Source organism: Nicotiana tabacum, chromosome 15 (genome assembly GCF_000715075.1).
Source record: "Nicotiana tabacum cultivar K326 chromosome 15, ASM71507v2, whole genome shotgun sequence".
Taxonomy (NCBI): Eukaryota; Viridiplantae; Streptophyta; class Magnoliopsida; order Solanales; family Solanaceae; genus Nicotiana; species Nicotiana tabacum.
In genome coordinates this window covers 87708450-87722771 of record NC_134094.1, presented here as the reverse complement: position 1 = coordinate 87722771, position 14322 = coordinate 87708450, and the positions used below count along the sequence as shown (strand labels likewise).

General features: G+C 37.2%; 1 long non-coding RNA gene across 1 annotated transcript; it reads right to left on the bottom strand.

The window, feature by feature from the left end:
• Nucleotides 1-5046: 5046 nt before the first annotated feature.
• On the bottom strand, nucleotides 5047-12115 carry LOC142169905 (uncharacterized). Its single transcript, XR_012699538.1, has 3 exons — nucleotides 11977-12115; nucleotides 10275-10883; nucleotides 5047-5251 (listed from the first exon to the last, which is right to left on the bottom strand). It is a non-coding gene; the product is annotated as an uncharacterized LOC142169905 (long non-coding RNA).
• Between the last annotated feature and the right edge of the window lie 2207 nt (nucleotides 12116-14322).

Below are 14322 nucleotides of genomic sequence, written 5' to 3'. Positions count from 1 at the left end.
AGCCTATTAGACTTCCTTCTACCCAAACTCATCCATGAATAAAGAGGAGATGTATTCCGTTAATCAATCACTAAAGAGATTTTATTAACAAATTCCTTTTCATTCCCATTAGTAGCTCCATTCATAATTTTCACAACATTACGAGTTTATAGAATTAATGAAAATATGTTGCCAAATACCAACATTTCTAATCCAATTCCCAACATCAAATACCACCCACAACTTGTCTACGGAGCCTCTAAGTACAACTAAAGAGTACTATGGAAATGCCGGCAACAATGCCCCCGGCTATACCTCAACCACAAAGTATATGAGAAACAAAAGATACATGACCCCGAAATGAAGTGGGGCTCACCAAATCGACTGAAAGGAGTGCACTGCTATCACTGATCAATGCCACCTGCTGTAGAACCACCTGCATCCATTAAAGATGCAGCGCCCCTGGCAAAAGGGATATTAGTACTATCGAATAACACTAGTATCTATAGCTAGAAATCCTCTTTCCAAATAGAATGCCCGTATGATCTATACGTGGAACACATAATATAATGTAATTGAAACAGCCTGTACAAACAAGGACAACAAAAGGGGGCACCTATTATTTGCATTAATAATATGTCTTATTAGACCGTCCTTAGTGTTCACCTATTAAATTATACACTTGTGCGTTTCATAGGCCGTCCACATTGTTTATTCATACCGTACATCTATACCTATTATACACAATGCACCTATGTGTTTCATAGACCGTCCACAGGATTTCATATCACAATGGATTTCATAACACAATGTACCTATGTGTTTCATAGACCGTCCACAGGGTTTCATAACACAATGTGCCTATGCGTTTCATAGACCGTCCACAGGGTTTCATAACATAATGTACCTATGCGTTTCATAGACCGTCCACAGGGTTTCATAACACAATGTACCTATGTGTTTCATAGACCGTCTATAGGGTTTCATAACACAATATACCTATGCGTTTCATTGACCGTCCATAGGGTTTCATAACACAATATACCTATTCATTTCATAGACCGTCCATAGGGTTTCATAACACAATATACCTATGCGTTTCAAAGACCGTCCATAGGGTTTCATAACACAATATACCTATGCGTTTCAAAGACCACCCATAGGGTTTCATAACACAATATACCTATGTGTTTCAAAGACCGTCCATAGGGTTTCATAATACAATATACCTATGCGTTTCAAAGACCGTCCATAGGATTTCACAACACATTGGAAACAAAAGTACAAATACGTACATCTCATAACCTTTCACATCACATATCACCTAATCCGTACTTTCAACCACTTACAACATTATTATTTCATTGGCTTTCTTGGCCATACATATGATTCTTTATTCATGGCATAATGGCCGTATTTTATATTGCACACTTTCATTTCTTTCCTTTCATAGATCATCATCATAATTTTCAACAAGTAGGATATTCCGAAAATCACAACTTTAAGTTCATTAGTAATGAAGGCTTTAAACATAATCGATTTCTTTGCAATAAATGGAGTAAAATGATTGGCAATCGAAGCACAAATTATAATCATACACAATCTCCACTCACAAATGTGTAAGAATGCAAAGCACATTGAAAATTACTTACAAAGCATAGCATTAGCTATAACAGCCACATATGGGCATCACTTGAGTTCATAAACTTTTAGCCGATTATATTGTCGAAGTAAATTTTGGAATAGTTGAGTCAAAGTTCATTTCATAACCTTTCTCACATTATTTCATTACATCGGCACCATTGGCCACAAGTATACCTTTCACTATTGGCACGTTGGCCACACTTTATATTCCCAATTCACTGATTTCACTTCCAACCATCTTTATAGGTTATCAACAATAAAACATTCCCAATCAAGACTTTAGGTACACATATGAGCAATTAAGAGTCTTAAGAATATTGAGATTTTCTCACACAATTTTGCATGCTAGCTTTCATTTGAAATACGATTCAAAGCCACAACATTTTAATACACAACCCATACTTTGAAACTCATGGTGACATTATGGAATTCAATTCCAAGAGAGAAAGTTTAGCCAACATACCTCAATTGAGATTTCCTTAAATTAATATAACGTTTCAGAAATTCTAGCAATCCCAATCTATTTTGATACATAAGAAAAAATTGAACCATAATTAGGAAGATATTCATGGTCTCAGCTCATTTGAGCATTTTATCAAACACTAGGTGTACAAATTTAACCACAAGGTTCTTCTACAAGATTTCCTTCACTCCACAACCCAATCATTACTTATTTAAGTTCAACAATACTCTCACAATTCTTATTGGTACATGCATGTATAAATAATACTCTCATACCCATGAATCATACTCCTAATCAACCATCTTCTACCCAAATTCGAAATTAAAAACTAGGGTATGGAACCTTACCTCTTAGATGAAGAACTTGTGGGTTTCCCTTGTTAATTTTCCAAGATATGAGCAAGACTTGATGAATAATTAGCCTAGGGTTTTTTGTCTCTCTAAACCGCTCTCCCTTCTCTCTAAAACATCAGATTTTTGCTAAAAAATGACCCAAAGCGTGTATTTAACGAAGTAGGGTCGGGTTTTTAAAAACTCAAAAATGAAGCTCCGGACAGGTTCTGCGATCGCATATGCGACCGCATAATGGTTATGCGGACCGCATATCGGTCGCATAATTGGTGTCCAAAATGACCAAAAATCTGCCTGAGTCTGTGGTCACTATGCGGTCCGCATAACAGTTATGCGGTTGCATAGTACACCGCATAATAGTTATGCGGTCGCATAGTTGACCACATAATTGCTTCCCACAGACCCAAATAACTGCGTCACTCTACGGCCATTACGCGGTCCGCAGAGTGATTCTGCGATCGCATAATGGACCACAGAAATGCATAGTTCTGCCAAAAATTTTCCTTTACTTTCCCATGCATTGTTCAACCCAAAAGGTCCGAGCCGCGACGAGCTAGCTCGCCGCGAAGAATTTCTATAATCCTCAAACACGTAAGCCTAATCTGGCACCATGAAACATTATTTTCTTTGCAAATTTTATCGGGCTTTACACTTAAGTTCTTCAAAATTTTCTGGGGTGTTACATGCCCTCCGCCTCTGGGCGGCCGGACGGCTGGCGGAACAGCTGGTGCTGTAATCAGGGGCTGCTGGCCCTGCTGCACTGCCTTGACCCGAAGCCTGGGGCAAAATCTCCGCAAATGACTAAGATCCCCGCACTCAAACCAACCTCTCAGTGCGGTGATATGCTGCCCTGAGGTTTGACCTTGGTAGCCTGAATACCTACTAGAAGAACCCTGAATGGCTGGTGGGCAGTATGAACTCTCTAGCATGGTGCTGAAATAGGATTGTGTCGGAACACCTCGAGGAGGTGGTACACACTGGGAGAACTCTAAATAGATGGCGGGCGGTAAAAACTTTCCGGCATAGCACTGAAATAGGGTCGCGCTAGAGCACCCCGTAGAGGCGGCAATGCTAGATATGGGGGCCTATTGGGCTTACTCCTCCTGAACTGACCTTTTCCCCCAGCCTAGGCACCACTGAACTCTCCGGAGTAACGGACCTTTTAGTCCTATTGCATATGTTGTCTACCCCTCTAACAATAACCCTCAATCCTTCAAGCAATATCCACTACTAGCTGGCAGGAAGTCCCTATCTCCACCTCCTAGGCCACACTAGCCTGCCTGAATACCTAAGTGCAACCCCGCAACAAACCTTCGCACTTGCTCCGCCTCAGTAGGAAATATCATAAGTGTATGGCGAGACAGCTTAGAGAATCTGGCCTCATAATCCGTCACGGACATCTGACCCTGCCGGAGCAGCTCAAACTGGAATCACAACTCTTCCCTCTGAGAGGGTGGAATATACCTTTCCAAGAATTAGCGTGTGAACTGGTCCCAAGTCATGGGAGGAGAACCTGCTGTTATGCCAAGAAGATAAGACTTCCACCACCTACGGGCCCTACCCTCTAGCTGAAAGGTAGTGAAATCCACCCCGTGAGACTCCAATATACTCGTATTGTGTAGTCTGTCCCTGCACCTATCAATGAAGTCTTGGGGATCCTCATGTCTCTCCCCCCTAAAGACCAGAGGGTAAAGCCTGGTCCATCTATCCAGTAGCATCTACGGCTCACCGCTCGTAACTGGTCTGGGCTAAGGTACAGCTGCTGCAACTGGCTGGGCTCCGCCCACGGGTAGTATGCCCGGGGTATGATATACAACAGCTGCATGCCTAGGAGCCTGAGCAGTAAGGGTCTGTGCTCCCCCTCCCGCATGAGATATGGCTGGGTCTGCTGGAAATAAACCAGCTTGGGTCATAGAATCCATGAACCACAGCATACGGCCCATGACCTCCTGGAAGCCCGGTGCTGTCATGAAATCGACAGGAGCTGGCTCTACTGTGGGCACCTCGCCCTGCTCCTCAACTATGTTATCCTCTACTAGATCCACTGGCGGTGCAACTAGGGCAACTCTGGGACGTTATCGTCCCCTACCTCGGGCCGGTGCCCTCCCCCGGCCTCTGCCTCGGCCTCTAGCAACAGGGGGAGCAGCCCCTCCTGGGTCTGGAATGTCCGGCGCGCATGTTTCACCATCTATGAGAGAATAAGAGGAAGAAACTTAGTACACCATCAACTGAACGATAGAAGATGAATAAAGAGGAGTTTCCTAATACCCTATAGCCTCCCGAAGATAAGTACGGACGTCTCTACACCGATCAAGACTCTATTAGGCCTGTCCATAACTTGTGAGACATACGTGAACCTAGTGCTCTGATACCATGTTGTCACTATCCAATTTCATATCTAGCCGTGATGGCATCCAGTACCGTTGCTAGATAAGCCAACAGAGAACAACCTAGTGATTTCCCATTTTTAACGAGTCTTCCAAGTAATAACTTTCCTTATTTTAAAAGATTTAATGAGAAACACATTTAGTTAATAAATAAAAGAAGCTAAATGTATTTATGAACATAGGAACAAAACCAAAATCACAAGTCTACTAATGTGTGCCAAGATCTAATGTCACAAGTGTGTGGGCAACTAGTAGAATATACAAAAGATGTCTACTCTAGTGTCTGAAATAGAATAGATGGAAATAAATCAAAAGAGAGAGACTCTGGCATGCTGCTGAATGGCTCGGAAGGGCAGCTCACCGTGAAACCTCGAACCCGGATCAAGTATGCACGCCGAATGGATATCCAGATACACCTCTCTCAGATCCTGCATATTTAAGTGCAGAAGTATAGCGCGAGTACATAAAACAACATGTACCCAGTAAATATTTCTATCTCCTCGAAGAAGTAGTGACGAGGGGTCGACTTTGACACTTACTAAGGCTAATGATAATAAGTCAAAATTATAACTAAACATGGATTTCAAGAAATATATTAAAAACTCAACAACAGGAGATGATAAATATCCTTTTCGCAATTTTTAAATACCAAATTTATCTTTCATAATTTAACAGTTTATATCATCAAACATTGAAGCAATATTAATTATGAGAAGTCCCAAGAGTTTATCATGCGCAAATAAAGATGAGGTCGTACGGCCCGAACCAGCATAATAATATTTAAACTGTGCATTGCCGAGGGTCGAACGACCTGAACCATACATGCATCTATCTGCTACCGAGGTATTCGGCCCGCTCCAGAAATAGAAAACACATTAAGGAAACACAAGTTTTTCAATAACAGTCAAGTGTTCTATTCACAACCTCAAATAAGTGAAACTTATCCCTTTGGAATTCTTTTACAATTTTTGAAATATGATTTAAGCAATCCAATTAACCAGTAAGGGCGCAACCACTTCAAGTATAACATGATATGGGACCTAGACTACCCGGACTATAGCATAATTAGTAAGTACGCACGGACTCTCGTCACCTCGTACGTACGTAGTCCCCACAAATAGAAGCACATTAGTATTATAATTCACCTATGGGGTAAATTCTCTCTTACAAGGTTAGAATAGAGACTTACCTCATCTCAAAGCCTACTTCCCGGTCCAAGATTATGCTCAAATTCTCAATTAGGTGCCGAACAATCCAAAACTAATCAAATAGTATATAAACTAATCAATACATGTTCAAAAGTTTGTATTCCAACTATTAAAGAGGTTACGCAACCCTAAATGTAAGATTCCTAAAATTTACCCCCGAGCCCACATGCCCGGATTCCGAAAATTTTCAAAGAAAGTTGTTCCCCATAACCTCATGAACTAATATATGAATTTTACTAAAATCTATAACCATTTTTGTTGTAAAATCTCATTTCAATCAAAACATAGGTTTTTCATCTAAACTCATAATTTTCATAAATTTTCATGTTAAAATCTACCCATAATCTATGTATTAAACTCATATTAGGTAGAAATTACTTACCTTCAAATGCTAGGTCGAAATACCCTCCTCAAAAGCTCTCAAATCGCCAAAGAGTGCAATAAATGGACCCAAAAATGGCTAAGTCCCGTTTTTAAAACTCGCTGCTCAGCTGCCTCCTTCTTCGCGAACGCGGAAGGGGCCTCGCATACGAGAAGGCAAAGGGCCCTGCCCCCTGGAGACTACACATCGTAAATGCGCTAGTGGTACCACGAATGCGAAGTCTGGCTTGGCCTACCCTTCGTGAACGCGAGGGCTTCTACGCGAATGCGAAGAACAACAACGACTCAAGCTCAGTCCAGCTCCTCTATGCGAACGCGAGTCGCCTCATGCGAACGCGATGGTCACAGGTCCCAGACTTTCGCGAACGCGGAATAGCTATCATGAACGCTTAGCACAAAATCCACCAGCCCCAATTGCTTCGTCGCGAGCTCTAGAGTCCTTCCGCTTTCGTGAAGAAGGAAACCAAAACTGGAATTTTTGGTTTTTCAAGCTTTGCTCCGAGGGGTCCAAAACTCACCCGAGCCACTCGGGACCCTGTCCAAAGGCACCAACAAGTTTGAACATATGATACGGACCTTCTCGAACTCTCAAAATACGGAAATCAACAACAGAACTAAGAATCGCACCCTGAAACCAGATTGACTCAAAATATGCACTTCAAGTTTCGAAATTGCTTCGAACGTGCCGAATCATACTTAGACTACTCGAAATGACACCAAATTTTGCGGGCAAGTCTTAAATTACTATACAGAACTACTCCAAGTCTCGGAATACCATTCAAATGTAGATATCACCAAAACCTATTCCAAACCAAATTTAAAGAACTTCAAAACCTTCAAAAAAACCAATTTTCGATATTAGGCGCTGAAATGCTTCCGGGTCATCCAAAATCCGATCCGAGCATACGCCTAAGTCCAAAATCATCATACAAACCTATTGAAACCGTCAAATCCCGATTCTGAGATCGTTTACTCAAGATGCTAACCGAAGTCAAACTTAGCCTTTTTAGCCAACCTTAAGGAACTAATTGTTCCGATTTCAACTCGAACCCTTCCAAATTCCGAACTAACCATCCCCGCAAGTCATAAAAAGTAAAAGCACATACGAGGAGTCTTATTTAGGTGAACATGATTCTAAAAAGTAAAACGACCGGTCAGGTCATTACACCTATAGCGTTCCTTTAAGATATAAAGAAAGTTACAATCCAGGATAATATCTGCTTGATCATAGTGCTTGGGGTACCTTCTGTGTCTATTGCGCATAAGGGCCAAAAAATTCTCCATGTACTGCAGGATCAAAATAACTAAATTACTAATCCACATACTAGTATTAAATATCAAACATCCATAAACATTAGTCACATATCCATTAGGATATTTCAAATATCTTACAGGATGTTTCAAACTTCTCACAGAACATCTTACACTGGAGAAAGTGAAATAATGAAACATTAGTTTAATTCAAGGGAAATGTATTCGGTTCTTGTTTCATGGTACTACAGACAGGCAACACTTCTACCTATAACTTTCTAATAGAGATACAGAAAATTTTGAAAATTGAACTTGCAAAGACTAATCTTATTGTGGATCAAATAATTTAGCAAACTATACATAATTAATCCTAGAGGATGTTTCAATCTGGAAAGTAAAATCAAATCAAGATGAAAGGGTTATGAATATGTACCTTATCCTCCAACCAAAATTGAGAATCTTGAATGTTCTTAAAGTCTTCATAATTGAACATCCCCCATGTGAATTGTATCTGAGGCCCCCTATTTTTGATAAATGTCATGAGGGCATTTTTCCTCTCCCAGTCAATCGGTTGATAAATATCAACTTTCAGCCACTCCCCACTGACTGCCTTGAAGGTCTATTCCTTTCCAGTTTTCTTTCTCTTTTTGTTCTTTTTTTTCCTTCAGTGTAAGGATCGTGAATAGCTCGAGGAAGAACCACATGTCTCTTTGATAGCTTTTGAACCAATTCATTCATTGTCTTCTGCAAAGAGTTCAACTGACTCTGCATCGCATTCCTCCACTTTATTTGCTCCTTTTTCTTTTTTCTGATAATCAGAGCATATGAAAGGATAATGGATACTAGATGTACCCGTAACAATACGATCTTTTATTTTATCACCCATTTTTTCAATAGAAGCAGCTCCTCTGCCATCATCATAATTAGAACCATCCCCCCTCCCATTATTATCATTAAAGTGCATTCCACCATCACCATCATCGTCATCAACAACTTTTCCTCGCAATTTACCATTTCCACCAATAGATTTTTCTTCTCTATCATCATATCCTCCAACCATATGGCTATCTCCAACTTGCGGGGTTTGCAAACTACCCTTCTCTATCTTAAGGGTACCACCCAAATGCCTTAAGACTGTCACTCCATCCAACTCTTTACTTAGGTTATCTATCATCATGTCCTCTTTGTCAGACATGATAACAAGATTTTGGATGTAAGGCTTCATCTTTTCAGCCTTTGTAGGGTAAAGAAAAGGGTGTACCACCTGGGTAGATAACAAAAAATATTATAAGCAAATATTATTAGAGGCATGCTTGATGTTGAAACATCTTGTGGAGATGTTTCAAACACCCTGTGGAGATGTTTCAAAGATGTTTTAAACATCTAAATATTTCAATCATTAAACATCTATCAGAATGAGCCTTACCGGATGATCTTTTATTTGAAATGGGTCATGCCTGTCTTTTTCTACTTTTTCAAATAGACATCTCTTCATCCTCGGCAATGTCCTCTCTTTTGGATAGTCTTTTGGCCGCAATAGAGGTATAGCTTCAAATGCCCAAGAATACATTGTGTGATAATAAAGTAAATAGATAATTATATAAATAGCACTAAAATAGAAGTAATGAACAAGATTTATTTAGTTACCATGAAAGCCCAAGGAAATCCGTAGAGGTTATACGAGTCACCCTTAGATTATTGACGCTCTTTCATATCTTTCATAAGATAATCAACAGTCAACCGGAAACTATTTCGGCCGCATGGATAATTGTAGAAAGCCTCTTTTGTGGAGGCCAATCTAACTGTATTTTCGGACATACCACAGTTTGAATCATTTGCCAATAAAATAGAGTGGACAAACCAAATCAAGCATAATGCATGCTTGTACTTTTGTATTTTTTGGAATTCAGATTTGATCAACTCAAGCACTATTTTACAAGTCACAAACCTTTTTCTTTTGGTAATAAGTTTCCACAACCCTTTACCATCAAGAAGGTACTTTTGAAGCTTCGAATCCGTGTAAGAATATCCACAGTTGAGTCCAGTCATTATGGTGAACTCACGAAGGCCGAAGCAAACTGGTAATCTTTTATAATCAAACCATAACTCCTAGGTCTTCTCAGACAATACTCTATGGAGCAGAAGGCCATTCACGATAGATGCTTGAAATAGTGGCCTCTCAGGCAAATCCAAAAAATGCCCAAAACGACTGCTCCTAAACTTGTTTTCGAGGCCTTCATCCTACAACAACTTTCGGAACTCACCCATACCTGCTAATCCTAATGAGGATCTCACAGTGATCTTCTTGTTGAAGGTCTCATTATCATCTAAAAATGTCTTGTACTTTAAGGGTGGATGTTCCGATCGAAGCTTTAAGATTTCAACCTCTCAACTGTCAGAATTATCCTCACGCATCTCATCTTGTACATGATTTAAAGGTGTTGATTAATCAAAGGCAAAAAAATAATTAATTTAGTAATTAAAAGATCTCTTTACAATCATGTTTAGTGAAGCATCCTATGAAATATTTCAAGCATCCAGACAGAAACTTTAAACATTCAGAGAGATGTATCAAACATCCAGAGAGATATTTCAAACATATTAAGTTTACCTCAATAGATTGAGAATGTGCACTATCATTCTTTCTGTTTTTTCTTCTTTCTGCCGCTCCCTCTTTTTCTTCTTCTTCTTCTCCTCCTTCTTCTTCATCTTCTTCTTCTCTTGAAGCTTCTTCTTTAGTATTTGCTACTGATGCTTCATCATCAATATCTGTCTCCTCTCTTCTTTCATCAATTGTTGTCTCCCTCTTTGATTCTTATTCATCAACATTTGTCTTTTCTTCTCTTACTTTCCTTGTTTCCTCCTCCTCTTCTTCTTCTTCTTCTTCTTCTTCTTCTTCTTCTTCTTCTTCTTCTTCTTCTTCTTCTATTTCCTCTTCTTTTTCTTTCTCTGTTTCCGCTTCTCTAGCATTCGCTCCTAGTACATTCTTTGTTTCCTCTTTATTTTGTTTTTCAATTTCCTCTTCATTTTCGTTCTCTTTTTCTTCTTCTCCAGCATTCCCTCCTTCTACTACCTGAAGAGGTTTGGCTTACACATCAGCTACAATTATTTTTTTGTAGCTCATCCTCCTGAGATGTCTTAATTTTTTGCTAGATCTTTTGGAAGGAGATTTATCTCTTCCTCTTCCACCTGTCTTTGACACGTCCCTTTGCCATTTTATCTGCACACACAAACAAGTAACGACCATCAATAAAATAAATAAATAATAATTTATTCCTACCACATAAAAAAATAAAACTATAAATATTTAAGTATTCTTTGGTGAAACATCTCAGTGAGATGTTTGAAGACTCATATAAGATGTTCCAAACATCTCAACAAGATATTTCAAACATCTCATTAAGATGTCTTTGATGTTTGAAACATCTTAATTGAATATTTGAAATATCTTGCTGGGTATTTCAGCTCCACTGACTTAATGGATCCATCTATGCACCAATACACCCTGTCCCGACCCTCTACCATCTTCACACACCCATCAAATTTATTCGTTGAAAATGTATTACATCATACCATAGAGAACCAGAGAGTTAGGAATTCACAGAAAGATTCTTGGTTGTGTGTTTTTCTTTTTTCCAGTTGAACATAATATAAAGTGGCAAAAAGGAGAATCATAGAGTGAAGGGAAATCGTAATTGAAAGTTTGATCTGTTCTCTGTATAAGATTTAATTTTCCCCTTGATGCCTTAAGTTTTAACCTTTTCAAAAAGGAATTTCCAAAATATTATCTTCCCTTTTCCTCTACCTGCACAATCATAGGGACTTTGCATTTCCCCCTTCCCTTCCTGCATAACTAAAGGTTTTCCTCCTAAATAGCAAGGAACCCAGCTTCACAACATCTTAATGAGATGTTTCTAACACTCATCTCAAAATATCATTAACCAAATCCAGATAAATATCGTAATAACTTCACAACATACAACGACAACAATAACAATACGAATATTTAATAATATCTTAAGATGTTTCAACCACTTAACTGACATGTTTGAAACATCCGGACAAAAAAGTATTCCACAAACCCAAAATAGAGCTATATCCCCATGTTTCAATATCACAACAACTAATTTTATGGGCATGTGGAACAACCATATTAACGGCTACAATTAAATAACATAAAAATATCAAATTTTCTGTCAAAAATATCAACTACACAACAACAAGAAGATATAACAATACCCCAAAAATCAATTTAGAATTGAAATAACAAGTTTATGGTTTATCAATATGATTGGAATAAAAAAAAAAATTACCTTGATGATGGAATCTCAACTTCAAAGTAAATTTGAACGGAATGGAGCCGATTTTTAAAGCCTTATAGTACTCTTGAGTTTGGAGATTGAATTTGAGAGAAAAGTTAGAAAAACTTGGGGGAAAATCGGGTGTTGTTTTGAAAAGAGAAGAAAGTGAAAATATGGAAAAGTTGGAAAGTCGTGTATTAGAAGATGGATTTTTATTTTTATTTTTTAGTATTTTAAATTTGGCCCAAAAATATTTTTATTTCTAATTTGACCTAGATCACCCCTAATCCTTCTTAATTAGTCAACCTTTTGTTAATCAAAAAGAGTGTCCCAAATACTTATACAACACTTGAGATGTCTTTTTTAACACATTTTTCGTGATAACTCCCCCTGCAAAAAATGATAAAGGTTGGAAAACCTTTAAGCTCCCTTGAGAAAACTGAATATTTTTAGAGCCCGCTTGGACTAAATATTTTTAAGGAAAAATAAATTAGCCAGTCAAAGAAACATACTCCTATATAGTTTGGCTTATTTAGTTTTCCTGAAAAATTTGGACTATAGTGATTCAATAAGAATTAATAGATGCTTTAGCCAATGACTTCAGAATAATATAATGTTGTTCTTCAAGGAATTAGCTTCGGTCATGCTAAAGCATAATTTACGTTGGTATAATTTTCGTTACATTTGATTTGGTGCACAAATATGGATTAAAATAATCAAGAAGGAGCTATTGTATATCTGCTCATTCTTTTTAGTTATTGATGCCTTCATATGTTTCTCCTTAATTTTAGATTTTTCTCCTTGTGTGTGTTGTTCATGGGTATCTAATACATAATATCGATGTGTACAAAGAAAACCGACAAATTGCGTCAAATCGAGAAAAAAAAAATCGACTATGGTTTGATTTGATTTATTTTGGTGTAAGAAAAAAAAAACCGACCATAATTGGTTTGGTTTGGTTTTAACTAAAAAAAAGTCAAAGCGAAACCAAACTAACCCGACATTACATGTATACGAGTTTTAAAAATATTTTAGACATATAAATAATAATTAAAATATAATTTATCAATATTGTTTAAACTTTTCGTAGTTCTCTTTTTATTATTTCAAGTTTGGACTTAGAACTTTTGAATAATCAAATACGTTTTATAGCCCATAGAAGTAAGTAACTCAAATAAAACCCAAAGCAAAATTATGAATACTAATGCTAACAAAAAAAAAATTAATTCAATACTAGGAATGACAATAGTATTGGATATTTATTTTTTTAATTTTGCATTGGTTTAGATAGTGGAAATGCATAACTTACTTTTAATATTATTTAGTCATGTAATTAATACTTAGTACTTATTAGTCGTACTTATTTTAGCATGACTTAGTACTTTTAATTTATGTTTATTTTTATTATGACTTATTAATTGGCAATTCTTCTGGATTAGGAGGATTAGGAGCCATAACAACATATATATTTATCTTTTTTCTCCTTTTTTGGGTTTTTCATCATTTTTCCTATTTATTTTAAATTAAAAATTCTATCTTCATAACTCACACCTCTTTATCTTCATAACTTATATTTTTAATAATCTCAATAACTCTCATGTCTTTCATATTCATAACCTCTAAATATTTAATGTGTAAGTTTATGACAATTTATTATATGTTCCTCCATATGTACCTTTATAAGGAATTCTATGTGTTGAACAAATATGATTGATACTAATTTTATATTCTGCTTATAATGGTTTGAGCTACCTCTATGTCAAAGATTGTAGTGGAAAAGAAATATTATACTAATATATGGTATAATTTCTATACTTTGTTTTTTATTTAAGGTAAATGCACGAAGATATTCCATACATGTGTGAATCTTAAGAAGAATGTCTAAGAGGAAGTGTCAAATAAAAAGGTGAAGATCGAAGTAAAGCATATTTCACAATTTTCATTAATGGTCTTTGATTTTGTCAATATTTAGGTTTATGTTGTATAAGTTGAAGTAGTGATTTTTTTTTAAATAATACATAGAGATTTTGATATATGTCTTTTTGTTGTATATATTTATACTCTACAATTGCAATAACTTTGAGTCGTGATTTTATCCGATGTCGAAGTGAGATTCTAATGTGTTTTTTTTTGTTATATATAGATTTATCATTTTTATAAATATATTTGTAACGACCCGACTGGTCGTCTTGAGCTCTAGCGCGTCGTTCGGCGGTTTAAGGCCTTGAGCAGCTTCACTTTAGATATTATGACTTGTACGTGTGATCGGAATTAAATTTCGGGAAGTTCAGAGTTAATTTGGAAAGAAAATTCTCATTTCGGAAGCTTTAAGTTGGAAAATTAACTAAGGTGTGATTT